The sequence below is a fragment of the Trichosurus vulpecula genome, chromosome 6 (genome assembly GCF_011100635.1).
Source record: "Trichosurus vulpecula isolate mTriVul1 chromosome 6, mTriVul1.pri, whole genome shotgun sequence".
NCBI classification, from domain to species: Eukaryota; Metazoa; Chordata; class Mammalia; order Diprotodontia; family Phalangeridae; genus Trichosurus; species Trichosurus vulpecula.
The window spans coordinates 156,423,050-156,437,437 of NC_050578.1; the positions used below are offsets into that span (position 1 = coordinate 156,423,050).

At 46.8% G+C, this 14,388-nt stretch overlaps 1 protein-coding gene across 2 annotated transcripts in view; it reads right to left on the bottom strand.

Annotated features, from left to right (window-relative positions):
- Positions 1–7,308, bottom strand: part of PDGFRA (platelet derived growth factor receptor alpha) — a 49,721-nt gene extending 42,413 nt beyond the window's left edge. The window contains exon 1 of one of the 2 annotated variants that reach the window (XM_036762623.1): positions 7,123–7,308. The gene's annotated coding sequence lies outside the window, so the exon portion shown is untranslated. Of the gene's footprint in view, positions 1–5,842; positions 5,982–7,122 lie in introns of those variants that run through there. The other variant, XM_036762624.1, reaches the window with a different exon arrangement.
- Positions 7,309–14,388: the final 7,080 nt, after the last annotated feature.

Here is a 14,388-nt window from a genome sequence, read left to right on the forward strand (position 1 = left end):
CATTTCTCGTCCTCACTTTCTTCCTCAGTGAAAAGAAACTTGGACTAGAAATTCGAAAATCTGAGTTCTTCCCTCACCTTTCCCAGTCGTTTGCTGAGTAGCTCTTGGCAAGGTACTAAAACTCCTTTTAACATATTTGTAAAATGTAAATAATAAAATCAGCCCACGCTGGGTTGGGGTGAGGATGACCTGTGATGCTGCATAGTTTTCAGCACTATACAAACGAAACACAAATATTATAATAGTATTGATCTACGTCCAGGCCTGACATAATCAATAAAAGAATAAAACTAATGAAGTTGATAAAGTGCTGGGCTTGGAATCAGGAAAACTCATCTTCATGGGTTCCAATCTGGCCTCAGCCACGAACTAGTTGTGTGACCCTGGGCTAGTCACTTAACCCTGTTTGCTTCACCTTCCTCATCAGTAAAATAAGCTGAAAAGGGAAATGGCAGAATACTCCAGTATTTTTGCCAAGAAAATCCCAAAATTCGGTCAGGAAGAGTCAGAGAGGACTTAAGTCAACAACAACAAAAAAGGTGAGCCCTTCACAGACCATCAATGGAACACAGACATGGAAACAAATGTGCTTGACACTTCACTGCCATTAATCTCTCTAACTTGTCAAGGAAGCCAATCATCTCTGCCAAAAACAAACAAAACCCAGAAAAAACCCAACTAAAGCACAACCAAAAATCTCAAAGCACAAAAAAAGCAATAGATGTGGCTTATAAGATTTCTATTGTCGGGGGAAAAGAGGCATGCTTTGTATAATGACAGAATAAGTAATTCCAAATTAATAACTAAGTAAACAGCAAGAATACAGGGACTAAGGAATATTGACTTTCACCGTGCCCCCCCCCCCAACAAGAGCCTTTAAATTCCTGCAGAAACTATGATTTCTCTAGACAATGACTTCATTGAGATCCAGATTCCCAAAGGTTCCTCTCCTTTCAGCTCTCCTGAGCTAATTCTAAATGTGAAAATGATAGGGGTCTTGTTTTGTTTTATTGTTGTTTTTTCAATCCAAGTGTCCTGCTCAATCTGGGACAACTTCAGAAAACTCACACCAGGCTGAGTTAGCTGCTGCAGTTTCTCTGATCTACATATTCATCTACTTGCGTGTTTTCATTTTGTTTTGTTTTGCTATCACCGAGCTCCTGTGATACATTCCAATGATGGGCAGGGGTGGGGTGGGTCCTGTATTTTTATGCTGAAGCATTTTTTGGAAATCTCTAAGCTTTAATCCTCTCTACTGTCACTCCAAACAGTTCAGCCTAAGAGACAAGAACACTACTTTTGTACCCCAACCAGAAAAGCTGGTTATTAACAATTTTGCGGAATAACAAACCACTCGGCGTCAGCATATAACAGGAGAGATGTAATGCCTTTTTTCCCTATGATCGAGTAAAATGAAAGTCCCATCATCACTCAAGGTCAAACTGTTTTTCTGAACAGGTCATTTTCCCCCTTAAACAGTTCACCTGCTGTTCATGCAAATGACCACCTGATGGCAGTATTGAATCACGAATATGTACCACAGATGGGTGCAGAAAGGCGTTGTCGCAACTTCAGGTAGAGGCGAAAGGAATGTTTATTAGGTGGTTTTCTCCCAGGACCCAAATTCGCCTCTTTTCGTAGACAGTGCTTTAGGCTTTAAGGGAAACGTCAAGTCAAATCCTAAGGTAAAGACTAAAGTATGAGGGCGAGAGAGCCGATTCCGAAGAAGTCTGAAACCTCAAGACGGTCCCGGCAATATTCTCAATGGAACGCAGCGACCCTGGACTCCTTGGTGGCTCTGGATTCTCTGGTGACTCGGTAAGACTTCGCTTGGGCCATCATCAGGAGGGGGACAGAGAAGAGAAAAACGCATGCACAAAAGAGCTATCGCTTCTAAGTTTTCTTCCTAGTTGGTGCCTTCCTTCGTTGGACACCACTGACTGGGATCCACGTCCCTCCCACCCCAAACAGCATCCTTGTCTAAACGGGAAAACTGAAGGGTTACCCATTAGCCCCTTCACGCGCCCCATCCTCCCCCGGTAAAAACCAACCATCTGAGGTTTGACTGGGAGTCTGTTCCCGCTGCTCAGATTCTACACACCTTCCTTCACTCCATTTCAGCATCTCGAAAGAGCAAAGGAAGGTGAACGTTCGCATATTTCCATTCTCAAGGAAGACAAAGAGGGACCAAGATTGGGAAAGTCTGAGGGCTGGGGATTTGTTGTTGTTGCAACAACTTAAAGACGCCGCTTCCCCTGGAGTCCAGGAGTTGCCCAATCTGGTTTACACACCATTGTAAACCGTAATAAAACTGCGCAGCGGGAGACGGGACAGGCCGCGCGGGTCGGCTCCAAAAACCGCTGGTTGATTGGAAACGACTGTTCCCGTTGCACAATAATGTAGAATCGTTAAAAAGGAACAGGCTGACGGAAAAGAGAAGAATTGAAAGGAATTTGAAAACAATATTGGAAAAGAAAAAAATGGTGGTCGTGAACTTCAAAAACCCCTTTTATTCCCCATGCTGCACCAGTACCTCCTCTAATCCCCTTCCCCTCCCAAACAATTCCAACACCACCCCGGCACACCCCCACCCCCGCCTGGAGCTTCCTGGGACACTTTTCCATGAGCCCCCCAACCCTTGCACTCACTCCGTACCAGCTCTAACCAGTACACCTGGCCACAGTCAGTGACTGAATTCTATATCTCAATGAAGAGGGAACCCCAGTCCTTACATTTATTCAATCCAGTCCACTCCACCAAGAGCGGAATCCAAGCGCATCTATACCAAAAACTAGGACTAGGGGGCTGCCTCTTCTCGAAAGAAACAAGGTAACGGGCACTCACTGGACCGCCCGCTAGAGGGCAACACAGTACCACGGACTTTGCCACAAGAGAGCTTGCTCTCCAGTCCTCGACAGCGAAGGACTGGACAAGAAACCCGCAGACTGCCCTTTCCAAGAGAAATAACACGCTGGCACCGTCCAGCCGCGCCACCGCGCCACATCAGCCAGGCACCAGCCACAGCACTATCCTCCCCCCCAGCTCCACAACATTTCTTCAGACTGCCCCCCTCCCACCCCTGCCTCCTTAGAAGCCCCGCTCCCCTCTGCACCGCCCTCTTGCCTCCTGTGGTTGAGCTCAATTACTCTGGCTCCACGGTCACCCCCGCACAGCCCCCGAGCCACCTCCTGCACAGCAAGTCCCCCCGGCTGCTCAGAGCCGTCTCAGCACTTCTGCTGCCGCGCCTTAAGCAGGATGTGTGCAGTTTGCATTGTTTTCTGCTGAGACCTAAGAGAAAGGAGATTGGACGGTGGAGGGGGGCGGTCGAGTTTAGGGTTACATCTCTGTACACAAGCGCCTCCTGTAGACCTTAAAGCAATAGGAATGGGGGTGAGGGGGACTGGAAGAGAAACTGTTTGAGACCCCAGCGGAGCGCTGAGCTAAGCCAAGAGAAAGGCAAAACTGACCTCTCCAGGAGGAGCCTGTGGTTTCTCGGATCGCCACCCTTCCAAGTACCCTACATCCATCCAACAAGCACTTATTAAACTCCTGTTATATGCACTTTACCCTTTCCCTCCGGACCTCGACCCCCTCCTCCCCAAGCGAAGTCTTAAGGGCAGGAATTGTTTGTTGTTGTTTGCCTTTCTCTGTATTCCCAATACTTAGCACAGTGCCTGGCACATAGTAGGCTCTTAACGTTAGTTCTCGGACTAAACCATCCCCCACAGTTTATATTTTTCCTGTTCTAAGCCTCCTCCAAAGGGTGAAAGGGTAGTCTGGCATATTTTAGCCAAAGGGAAGCGTTTAACATTCACACTTAAACCCTCCAGCCCACTTTCCTAGAGACCCAGCAGGGTCATTGATTAACTTGAGACAAAAGGAAGATTCAATCAAATTTAATCACCATCCGGTTCTAGGGTAGCCTAGCAAAAGGCAGAGCCAGAGCTGGGAGAGTTTAAAGAGTAAAATTCAAGCAAGTTTGAGAAGAAGCAAGAAGTACTCGACGACCCACACCCACCTCTTGGGGAGTGGGGTGGGGGCGGAGAAGAAAGCTTGCGAGACCCTGACTGTGCTGCCTTAGATGCTGGCCTCGTCAACAGGATAAAATCCTCCTACAGCTGCTGCCTCCTGTGCTACAGCCAGGCTAGCGCCAATCTCACCCTGGGTTGCTAAATTTTCTTTCCACAAAGCTCGTGACTTCCTCATTACAAACAAATAGGACGAAAAGGAGGGTTCTTTTTACTCGGGCTGGAAAAGCAGCCAGAAAAAAAGGACCCAGGACTCCGGCTATCGCCCTAGCAGCCGACAAGCCCCAGGGGGCGCACTTCTCCACCCCATTCGGCGCCAGTGGCGTTCCCAAACTAGAAACTATTGCTTACTCCTCCCTTCCCCTCCCTACCTCTGGTCCCACAGCTGGACGCGTCTCAGAGCTGCTGTGGTTTGGGCGTTCATGGGGGGGGGGGGGGGCAGAGTTTTTATCTGCTCAGCAAACAAAACGATTCCTGTCCTTCGAAGGGCAGAAGGGGGGGCCTCAGGCATTCACACTTTTCCCCTGTTCCCTTCACTATTCTCAGTCTCAAATTTAAACAAATTTAGAACCAACCAAGAGCCAGCAGGAAGCTGGGTCTGGACAGAGAGGCAAAGTGGAGGTTAGGCTGCCTTGATTTTTGAAGGCAACGAGGAAAGAAAAAGAATATTGTGATTATCTGAAAGAAGGCTGCATTTGAATGTGGGACGGCGGGTGGAGAAGAGGGAGGACTTGGGGGAATCTAGCATTTAAGATGTCTGAGTCTAAGGCATCCAGTTGTTGAGGGAAAATTGAGGCAACTGATGTTTGTGACCACCCCAGAACCTTCAGCTTCACTCTGTCTTCCCTCTCCCACCCCCACTCTGTTGCTCCTTCCCTTAGGGACAGGGAGGGACTTGTGTTGTATGGCTAAAGCCTGTGGACTGAAGTCTCTCCACTATACCTTATATCCCTTTCCACTCGGTCCAAATTGTTGTCCAGTTCTATTATGGAGTGATCATGGACCCAAGGCTATTCGGTCCAAAAAAAGTTGAGCAATCCACTGAATGAAGAGCCAAAAACCCCGTTTTCCAGGCCTCCCTGCCGCGAGACTTTTCCAAGGGAACCCATCTCAGTAGAAGGGGCACGGTCTAAAAGAGAAGGGTTGTAATCCTGACTCCCACTCCTTTCTGCCCTCCTCCTTTACCCCCACACCCCAGAATCGGGATCTGACAAGCTGTCCTTGTTGGTGCTTCCGTGAATTACCATTTCCCAAAAAACAGAGGGAATGAACAAATGGGAAGAGGGTTCGAGGTGGTCACTTAGACAAGCTCAGAGAGGAGGCTCCTGGAGACGAGACCGCCCCAGAAACCTGGCCACCTCAGGCAGGGCAGCCAACGCGCAACGGGGTCTGTCCTCTCTCTGCTGCCTGCGAGCCTCTCAAAGAGAACAGCTGAGGTCAATTGTTTCCGACTGCAGCGCCCGCGCCCTGGCGCTCCGAAGAGAAGTTAATCTCACGTGTAAAACCCGATTTACATGGGGATAGACGACCGGAAAAAAAAAAAAAAAAAAAAGGAAGCGCGGCGGCGAAGGAGGCCAAAAGTCGGGCTCCGGGGACACTAAGAACAGACAGCGGCGTGCGGGGAAAAGGAAAGAGGGAGGCTAGGCCAGGGATACCCGGGCAGGCAATGCCACGAGTCTTAGAGACGCGCGCAGGGGCCAAGGCCAGGGGCCCTGGACCACGGGGTGGGAGGTGGGGGCCCCGTTAGGTTTTTTTTTTTTTTAAGTGGCTGTGTAGACCACAGACAGAGGCCTGCCCCACCTTCCATCTCTTACCTTGCGCAAAAAGTTTCCCAGCTCAGTCCTCCCCTAAACTCCCCACATGTGTTGCTTGGAGAAATTATCCGGCACTTTTCTGGCGATATTCCTACTTTCCTTCCTGTTGCCGTGGTTTGCCAGAAGATCCCAGAGAACGGCAATACTCCAGGATAAGATGTTTTTAAAAATACACTCACAATAATAATAATAATAATGATAGTGACTCCTGGAAAGGAGCCTGATCCCAGCTCGAAATTCCTCAAATCCTAGGTTTCTGGAATGCGGTGCGACGACGGCTTCTGCTCTCTCTTCCAAATGTGTTTGTCATTAATGCCAGAACTCCTTCCCCCCGCCAGTCAGACAGCCAGCCAATGCCGCCGCCTCTTCCAGACCAGATCCATCATCTATCCAACCATTCCTCGGAGTAGAGAGCCCTCTATCACTGCAGAGCCGCGACCTTTTTCTTTGACGCTTTAGGAGTCCCTGGCTAACGGACAGCAGAGTGCCCCCCCAAAACCTCGACACACCCCCTACCAGCCCTACGCAAATTACCCCGGAGCGCCTTGCAGCCGCCGCGGTTCCCCTGAGTCTGAGTCCTTGTTGCACAGTAGAGCGCCGTCCAGTAATTACGAACGCACCCTCGGCGTCCCCAGTCCTCCAACCAGTTCATATATCCGAGGTCCCAGGATAACTCCAGCAAAGCCTTTCTCACCCAGTCACACCACTCCCTTAGGGTCACCCTTCTCACAAAATCTACCGTCCTTCTCCAAACTGTCCCAGAGCTATTCTGGACCTCCCTCGACAGAGCGGGCAGCCTAGATCCACTAAACCTCCGAAAGGACTTAAAATACTCATTAAAAACTTGCCGTCTCCCAGGAATGTTCACCAGGAGTAGGGCAAAAGACCTATATCCCTTCCCAATCCTCCCCCACAAAAGAAATAAAAAAGCGAAATACCAGATAAAAGCGCTTCAGTGCCTTCTTAAATAATGCCCTCTTCCTATCTCAAAATGATGTTTAAATAATTTCAGGTTTTTAAGGGGGAGGGGGTCCAGGAAAGGAGGCTAGAAAAACACTAAATTTTTTTTTAAGTCCTCAGTCTCTCTCTTCCAAGTTATTTTGCTTCCCGACTTGTTCAGGTTTACTTAGGATAAATTACTCTTTGAATGCAGAGATCAGCTCCAGCATTTTTTCCCATAGCCAAAGTTCGTAAAATTACCACATTTCTTCCAGCCTCAAGACCTAACTTCCCCTGAAAGGAAAACAAAGTCGAAAATTCAAAAATTTGTCCTCCCTTACCTTCTCTCCTCTATGTTAATCCGCAATGAAAATCATACACAGTAAAAATATAGATATAATTTTATATATGCCTATCTCCCGTGACTTTCCCCCTCCTGTTTTCTCCTCCTCTGTTTCTCTCTAAGCTGAAACTGTTATGCGCTCAAAACCCGCGTTTTGTAATAGATTCAATGTTAAAGTCTATCCTAAAACTAATCATTTGCTCTAAGTAAATAGCTGTCAGGAATGAAGCCCCCCTCCAACCCTCTTCAAAATAAGAGTCTCACTCGCACATTCGGAATTTGGAGGCGCTCTGCATACAGCTTTGGGTGTTCCCTGTCGTCTTTTACTCAGGCAGGGGGTCCACCTCCAGCCTCCAGTCTTTATCAACAACTGGGGGTGGGGAGGGACCAGTTGGCCATATGGGGTGCAGGGTGTGGGGGATGTGTTTTGATAGTCTTGCGCTGCAGGAGGGAAAGTTTCATTAAAATACAAACTGCTCACAATTTCATGAATGAGCTCTGCACACTTCTGGAACTTTTCTCAACTGCATTTTGGGGGTAATTTTCAAAAATGTTAATTTGTGGATACAGCCTCCAGAGAAAACAAATTATATTTAGGAATAGTATTTAGTGGGGCTCGCTAGATTCCGGCCCGAGGGGGAAAGGTGTGGCAAAGATGGGGTCCCATAGCCGCTGTGTCTTTAGGAGAACAGGTAATGCAGAAAATATTCTTTGGTGCGATCTGCAGCTGATGGCTGTTTACAAGTGCAGTCTGATAGGTCTGAAGAGGACATAAAGAATAGATAGTTGACGTAGGATCTTTCCATGCTTTGTCTTTGGGGGGAATCTAGAATCTGGAAGAGATTGGTGCAGGCTTCTGCGAAGGCTGAGATTTAGTCATGTGGGAGATCCTTTTTAAAATGGGCATTGGGGGAAGGAGCACTTTGCCCCCTCCTCCCGCGCTCCCTTCTGCAAGAACAGATCGGGAGGAGGGCATCTTCCCTAGTCCCCTATCTCCCCACCTCGGGCGCAAGGGAGGAAAGTTGAGGGCCATCTGCAACCTTCTCTTGGTAGCGAGCTCTGCACGAGGTTCCTTCAAAGAGTGTTGTCCTACTTTTGTAAGCCAGGGGGCGCTGCCGCTCCAGAAAACAGGCCTCCCTCTCGGGACGTGGAGTGTGTGTGTGTGTGTGTGTGTGTGTGTGTGTGTGTGTGTCTGTGTGTGTGTCTGTGTGTGTGTGTGCGCTCGTGCGCTGGGGGAGGGGAAGGTGTCACGAATACATTTTGAACAATGTTGGCACCCCGTCTTTTCAGGCAGAGTTTTTAAAGAGAAGTCTCATAAAGGACCAAGGTTATCTCTCCAGCCTCGCTAACCATTTCCTTTCCCCCAACCTAAAGAGATTTGCAACGCTATCTTTCCCCTATCTCCCAGCGGAATAGAAAATTGACTCCAGGTTGCACCCCAAAAAAATGGGGGGAGGGGCTGACGTGCGAAGTTCAGCGTGGCGTGAGAAGCTTAGGGGCTTCAGTGGAGTCATCCGACAGAGATGAGAGGAGGGGGACCTAGGGCTGAGCCTGAGAGTCCCTGCTGCCTCTAGTTCTTTCTGCACATTCTCCTCTAATGCATCTTCAGCTTGGGTGACTGCACAAGCCCACTATTGCTTCCACATGTTCCTTCAGGAAATCATTGGAGGCAAATAGATGAACAGTCCCTTGTTCGAAATGCTAACAGGATACCGTAATGCTTGTAGACAAAGAACCAGAGAGACTCTCGACCCTCTCCACCCCATCCTCCAAAAGAAGGGGGATCATGAAAAAAAAAAATCCACAGTGATAGGTGGTGCTCTTTGTACTTTTTCTAAAAACAAGGTTGAAAATTGGGAAAAGGAACGAGAACACAATAAATCAGGGTTCCAGTCTCTGCTTTGCTTCAGCTAAACAGGCATCCAGTCGCGCCTTCTTCTCAAGTTGAGGGCCCCAATGTTGCCCGCCCACAAATGGTAACTTCACAGTTCATTGCAGAGCCGCTTTATTGAGCCCTGGTTTTATTCGCCTAAATGGAGACCCAGGCGGGAGTGTCCGGCGGTAACCTCACTTTAAAGAAAAAGAAAATGGATGAGCAAGCCAGCACCCAGTTGTCCTTCTGTTTGTAATTACCTGCCTAATTTGAATGATGTCTTTGTTATGATCATTAACAAACATTTGCTAAAGGTTTCCATGTGTGACATCCTCAGAAGGTTTAAAGCGAGCTGAAGTTTACTGGTGATAGAGCTAAGGTAGGGGGTTAGGAGTAAGGGGAGAAAGCAAATGGAAGAAGGGCTGTTGTTTCCAAGAGAGAGACTTCCAGAGAGAGACCTGACTGAGAGGACATGGGAAGAAGTCAGTGATGCACCTCCCTCCCCTCCAAAAGTAAAATAAAATAAAACCCACAAAGATCTTGCATTTGGGCCCTCTGCTCAAGCCTGAAATGAGGCCTGCCAGAAAGACAGCCATTTTCCACAGCTTGGCATCCGTGGCTTCAATTTCTCCCGCTCCCTGCGGTCCTTGTATTAGATTTCAGGGACGACCTCGGTCTACGCCTGTCAATCAGCTGGGGTGGCTCGCTGCGGGCTGGAAAGGGCTAGGATGGACCTTTCCCTTGTGTTGTTCTAAGATTCTACAAGATTGCTCCCTCGACGTGCTCGGGTGCCCTGTGTGGTCTTTGGGCTGGGGCATAGGACGAGAAACCTCCGCCTTTAACCGGCAGGCTGCTGTTTATTTGTTTCTTATCTGGGTATCTGGCTGATAGAAAACATCGGAGGTGCCACGCACTCGCCATATGTGCCCTTAGGAGGAATGACCTGCTTTGGCCCAGTCCCCATCCCTACTCCCCTCTTTAGGCCGTTGTGCTGTGTGAAGGTCCCAACCCCCGCCCGTATTATATTTTTTTTCTTACTTTTTTTAAGGTGGGGATATGGAGTAAGGAGTTAAGAATGAGATTTTTCAAGCGAGGGACTTGGGGTCTGGTAAAGTCTATGGTAAATCTCTTGGATGTTCCAGGAGGGTGCAAGAGTTCAAAACTCTGGTAGCCGGAGAGTCAGACGGTCAGCCGTCGGCGAAGTGAGGAAGCAAATTGGATAAGTAAATGGAAAGAGTGTGTGTGTGTGTGTGTGTGTGTGAGAGAGAGAGAGAGAGAGAAGAGAGAGAGAGAGAGAAAGAGAGAGAGAGAGAGAGAGAGAGAGAGAGAGAGAGAGAGAGAGAGAGAGAGAGATTATACCAAAGTTGTTCATTCACCATCCCTATAAACTGCTGGAGTCCAGGTTTGGTATTACAACAAAGAATTAAAACCAGAGCCCTGCACTGCTCAGAACTTCTCAGTTCTGACGGAGAGGTTTTTTTCCTCCCCCTTTCTTCCTTTCCCCTTTCCTTCATTCCTCCCCTTCTGTCCACCCCCAGTCCCCCCAAAGAGACCTTCATCTGTGACGTCCACGAAGTTTCTTGGAGCAAATGACAAGAGAGAAAGCAGGGACAGTAGTTATGGAATCATCCGAACAAATGACAATAACTTAAAAGCTCAATTGGGCTGGCGTGTTGGGGGTTGGGATGGAGGTGGAGAGAAGGGAACTGTAGGGAGAACACTTTTCCTTTGTTGGTTCAGGTTTCGAAAACCAAAAACCGTTTGGTGAGATTACAAACGAAATGTCACTACAACCCTCTTCCCCCGCCCCCATCTCCCACTCCCAACCAAACAACACACAGGCCCCCTTCTGCACGCAGCCTTACAGAGTCGCTTCCCTGCAGGGCTGGGATGGTGGAGGGGAGTTGGGGGTGGGGAGGGGATCTTTTCCTGGGAAAACTCTTCGGAGGCTGTGCGGATGTGGCGCACAGATGTGCTGTTCTCAGCTCTGGGGTAGCGAATTGGGGCCGGGAGGAGGGGGTGCAGAAGGGATCCGCCCCTGCCTCGAACAGTCAGGCCCTCGGAGCCCGAGGCTCCAAAGGCTTCAAGTTGCCTTGGGCCACCCTGCACTTGAAGCCTGTCCTTCAGAGAGGGGAAAGCTCAAAGGGAACGTGTTTTAAAGACTGCATTGAGGCTAGTGAGGGGCCGAAGGTGATCTCCACGAGACGCAAGGAGTTCCTTAGAGACCCCTAACAGTGACTCCCTCCCCAAGGGAGAGGCTTGTTGAGTCAGAAGGTACAGCTCAGCCTCCTGGAACTCTGGAATGCATCTCAGGGCGGGAAGGGAGGCAATTTGTTCAATATGCCCCACGGAGGTCAAAGATGCCATGGTTAATCTGACTTCAGGCTTGTGGTTGTGGGTGTATATTATTTTAATTAATAAGCCAGTGGCTTAAATAATCAGTATTTGAGGATTTTTTTTCCGTTCAGAATTGAGTTAGGCACTCCCACAAAACTTAGGATAGACGTGGCCCATGGACTGTGGAATATTTGGTATCCCCTCGGTGTAATTCCCTTTTTCTGTCAGGTATAGCCAGCCTAAACCTAGAGGGAAATACTGGGTCTTGTTAGTTCCTCATCCACGAGTCTTAGTTTTGAACTGCTTTTAATTTGAAAACCTCAGGAAGGGGAGGGGAGGGGAAAGGACGTTGGGTTTAGGAGGTCTGCTCTTTATTACAGTGGACTCAGCTTTCAGACTCACAACAGTGACTTGGGAGCAGAACAGGGCTGGTTGAGTGTGTAGGCCAGGGTGACTCGGGGAAGGGTCTTGGTCTCTGGAAGGCCCCATAGTAGAGGAGAGCTCAGGTAGAAAAAGAACTTTTCATCATTTTTTTTTCCTTTCTCAGGCAGAATCTATTCTATAGCATATGTATTTCTAACAACGTGTTTCCCTTTGGTTAAGCAGGTAGTTTCCACTTCACATTCTCTTGTATTCAAGCAAATCAAATTCTGATCATAAACACTGCTTATAACAGACTTGTGCTTTCATGTACAATATGTTTCGGTTTTGGTTTTAGTTGTACCTCTGAGAATTTGTGCTTGTTGATGGTTGCTAAGTTTATAATTAAAACCAAACCAAATACAACTAAAAGAAGGGATCCCCCTCCCTTATTTCCCCAGCTGTTTGCCCACCCATCTGCCAGACTCCCAACAAAAATCTTGTCCAAGGATAACTAGATAAATTGAATTAGATTTGGAAGTGATCTCAGAAGCCTTCTAGTTCAATCTCATCTTTTTCCAGATGGAGTGTCTGAGGCCTAGAGAGATTTAAATGCCTTGCCCAAGGTCACACTGGAAGTAAGTGGAAGAGGTGAGATTTCAATAGAAGGAGAAAGTGAAATATGTGAAATTGTACCTTTATATCAGAAATCATGCCCGATTCCACCCAATGCAGGGTCTATAAGAAAGAGTAAGGAAAACAGATACAGTAGAATCAATGAAACTTGGTTAAGAAAAATATTTCTATAGCTTAGTAGTGATAAAGAGATACTAAAAACTTTAAAGGAATTGTAGACAGGAGGTACATGGGGCAAGATTTCTCTTCACAAAAACAAAACAAAAACCCTTTATTGTTTCTTTAATTATTAGAGTCTCCCATCAGCTTCATGAAATAATAACAAATGTTTGTGTAGCCATACAGCACTTAGCAGATGCAGCAGATAATAAAGTTGTAAGGTACTTAACATACATTATCTTATTGGATCTTCGTAGCTTTATAAGGTAGTTGCTGCAGACACTATCCTCATTCTACAGAGAGGAAGCTGATGCCCAGATAGGTTGATTTGCCCAATCTCAAGTTCAAACACAGGTGTCTCCAGAATTAATGGTATTCAACTCAAATAGAAACACTTATCTGGACACAAGGATCCCTGTGGGGCAATATTGATTTAGTTTTGAAATGTAATGTTGTCTATTTTTCATTCTATTTTTATTTTGTTAAGTAATTCTCAGTTGTATTTTAATTTGATTTGGGCCCTTGGGAATGTCCTCTCTTTTTTTGTTTTGTTTTGTTTTTTGGCAGGGCAATTGGGGTTAAGTGACTTGCCCAAGGTCACACAGCTAGTACATGTGTCAAGTGTCTGAGGTCGGATTTGAACTCAGGTCCTCCTGAATCCAAGGCCGGTGCTTCTACTCACTGTGCCACCTAGCTGCCCTGTAACTCTAAATTCAACATTTGTTTCCCTACACAAGGTTGCCTCTCTAGTCAACCAACAATCAAAAACCATTTATTAAGTACTTACTATTTTCCAGGAATTGCACTAAGCCCTGACAATACAAATACATACAGAAAAACAGTGCCTTTGAATAGCTTATATTTGAATGGGGGAAAATAACACATAAAAAGGGAGCTAAAAAGTGGAGGTGGAGGGGAGAAACAGGAGGTAAGGAGGAGCATGATGACTAAGTTTGGAGGATAAGGGATGTCTAGTCTGGACCCTTCCCTAAAATGGAGGTTCCAGATATAGGAATGTTCATAGGAGCACTCAGAAGATGCTGAGTCATGATGGCTAAGTCCAGAGAATATAGTGAGCTATTGATACTGTCTGTGCAGACTTGGTCCCTCCTGGTAGGAGAGCATACATAACAAAAGCATGTGGAGTAAACTGGTGAATTCATAAGCTCTAACCAATAAGAACTAGAAAAATTATAACAGCTCAAGTTTTCATTCTAGCTTACTTATAATTAGTCTAATCATGAGTAGCTGGGGTTTTCTTACTCTAGATTTTGCTTTTATTAAGGCTACTCAGTGACTGTGTTTAGTAGTGAGGATAAAGGAATAGAGATATGATAGAATAGATTGGGTCACTACAGCTAGTCTGTAGCTCTAGGCAGACCTGGATGTGTGCAATGATGACTCCTTGGGTAAGAATGAGTTGCAACCCAATGGTGGCTGCATTTTCTGACGTGTTTGTGTATCCTTTGACTCGATACAAATAGGTTTTGTTATGGATGAGCAGTGTATGTGTCCATTGAATCTAGAACTCAATGAGAAGAACTATAAAGAATATATTTCAATATTTATGACAATATCAAACATTAGACTATTAAAGAAGGCATTATCTTGGCTCATAGGGAGAATCAAAGTTCCTAAAGAACATCCCTCAAATTTACTGCATTCTATGCAATCGGAATATCCCATATGAGCAGAAGAGAATTGTGCTGAATGAACACGAGCAATATACTAGCTAGGCAGCTTATGTGTAGAGTAGAGAGCAAGCATATTGTGATGTATAGGATGCTGGATTTAGAATCTCAAAGATCTGAATGCTATCTAAGACATTTACTAATTGGGAAACCCCAGGAGCAAATCACTTAACCTCTTGGAGACTCAGGTTTCTTATCTGTGAATTGA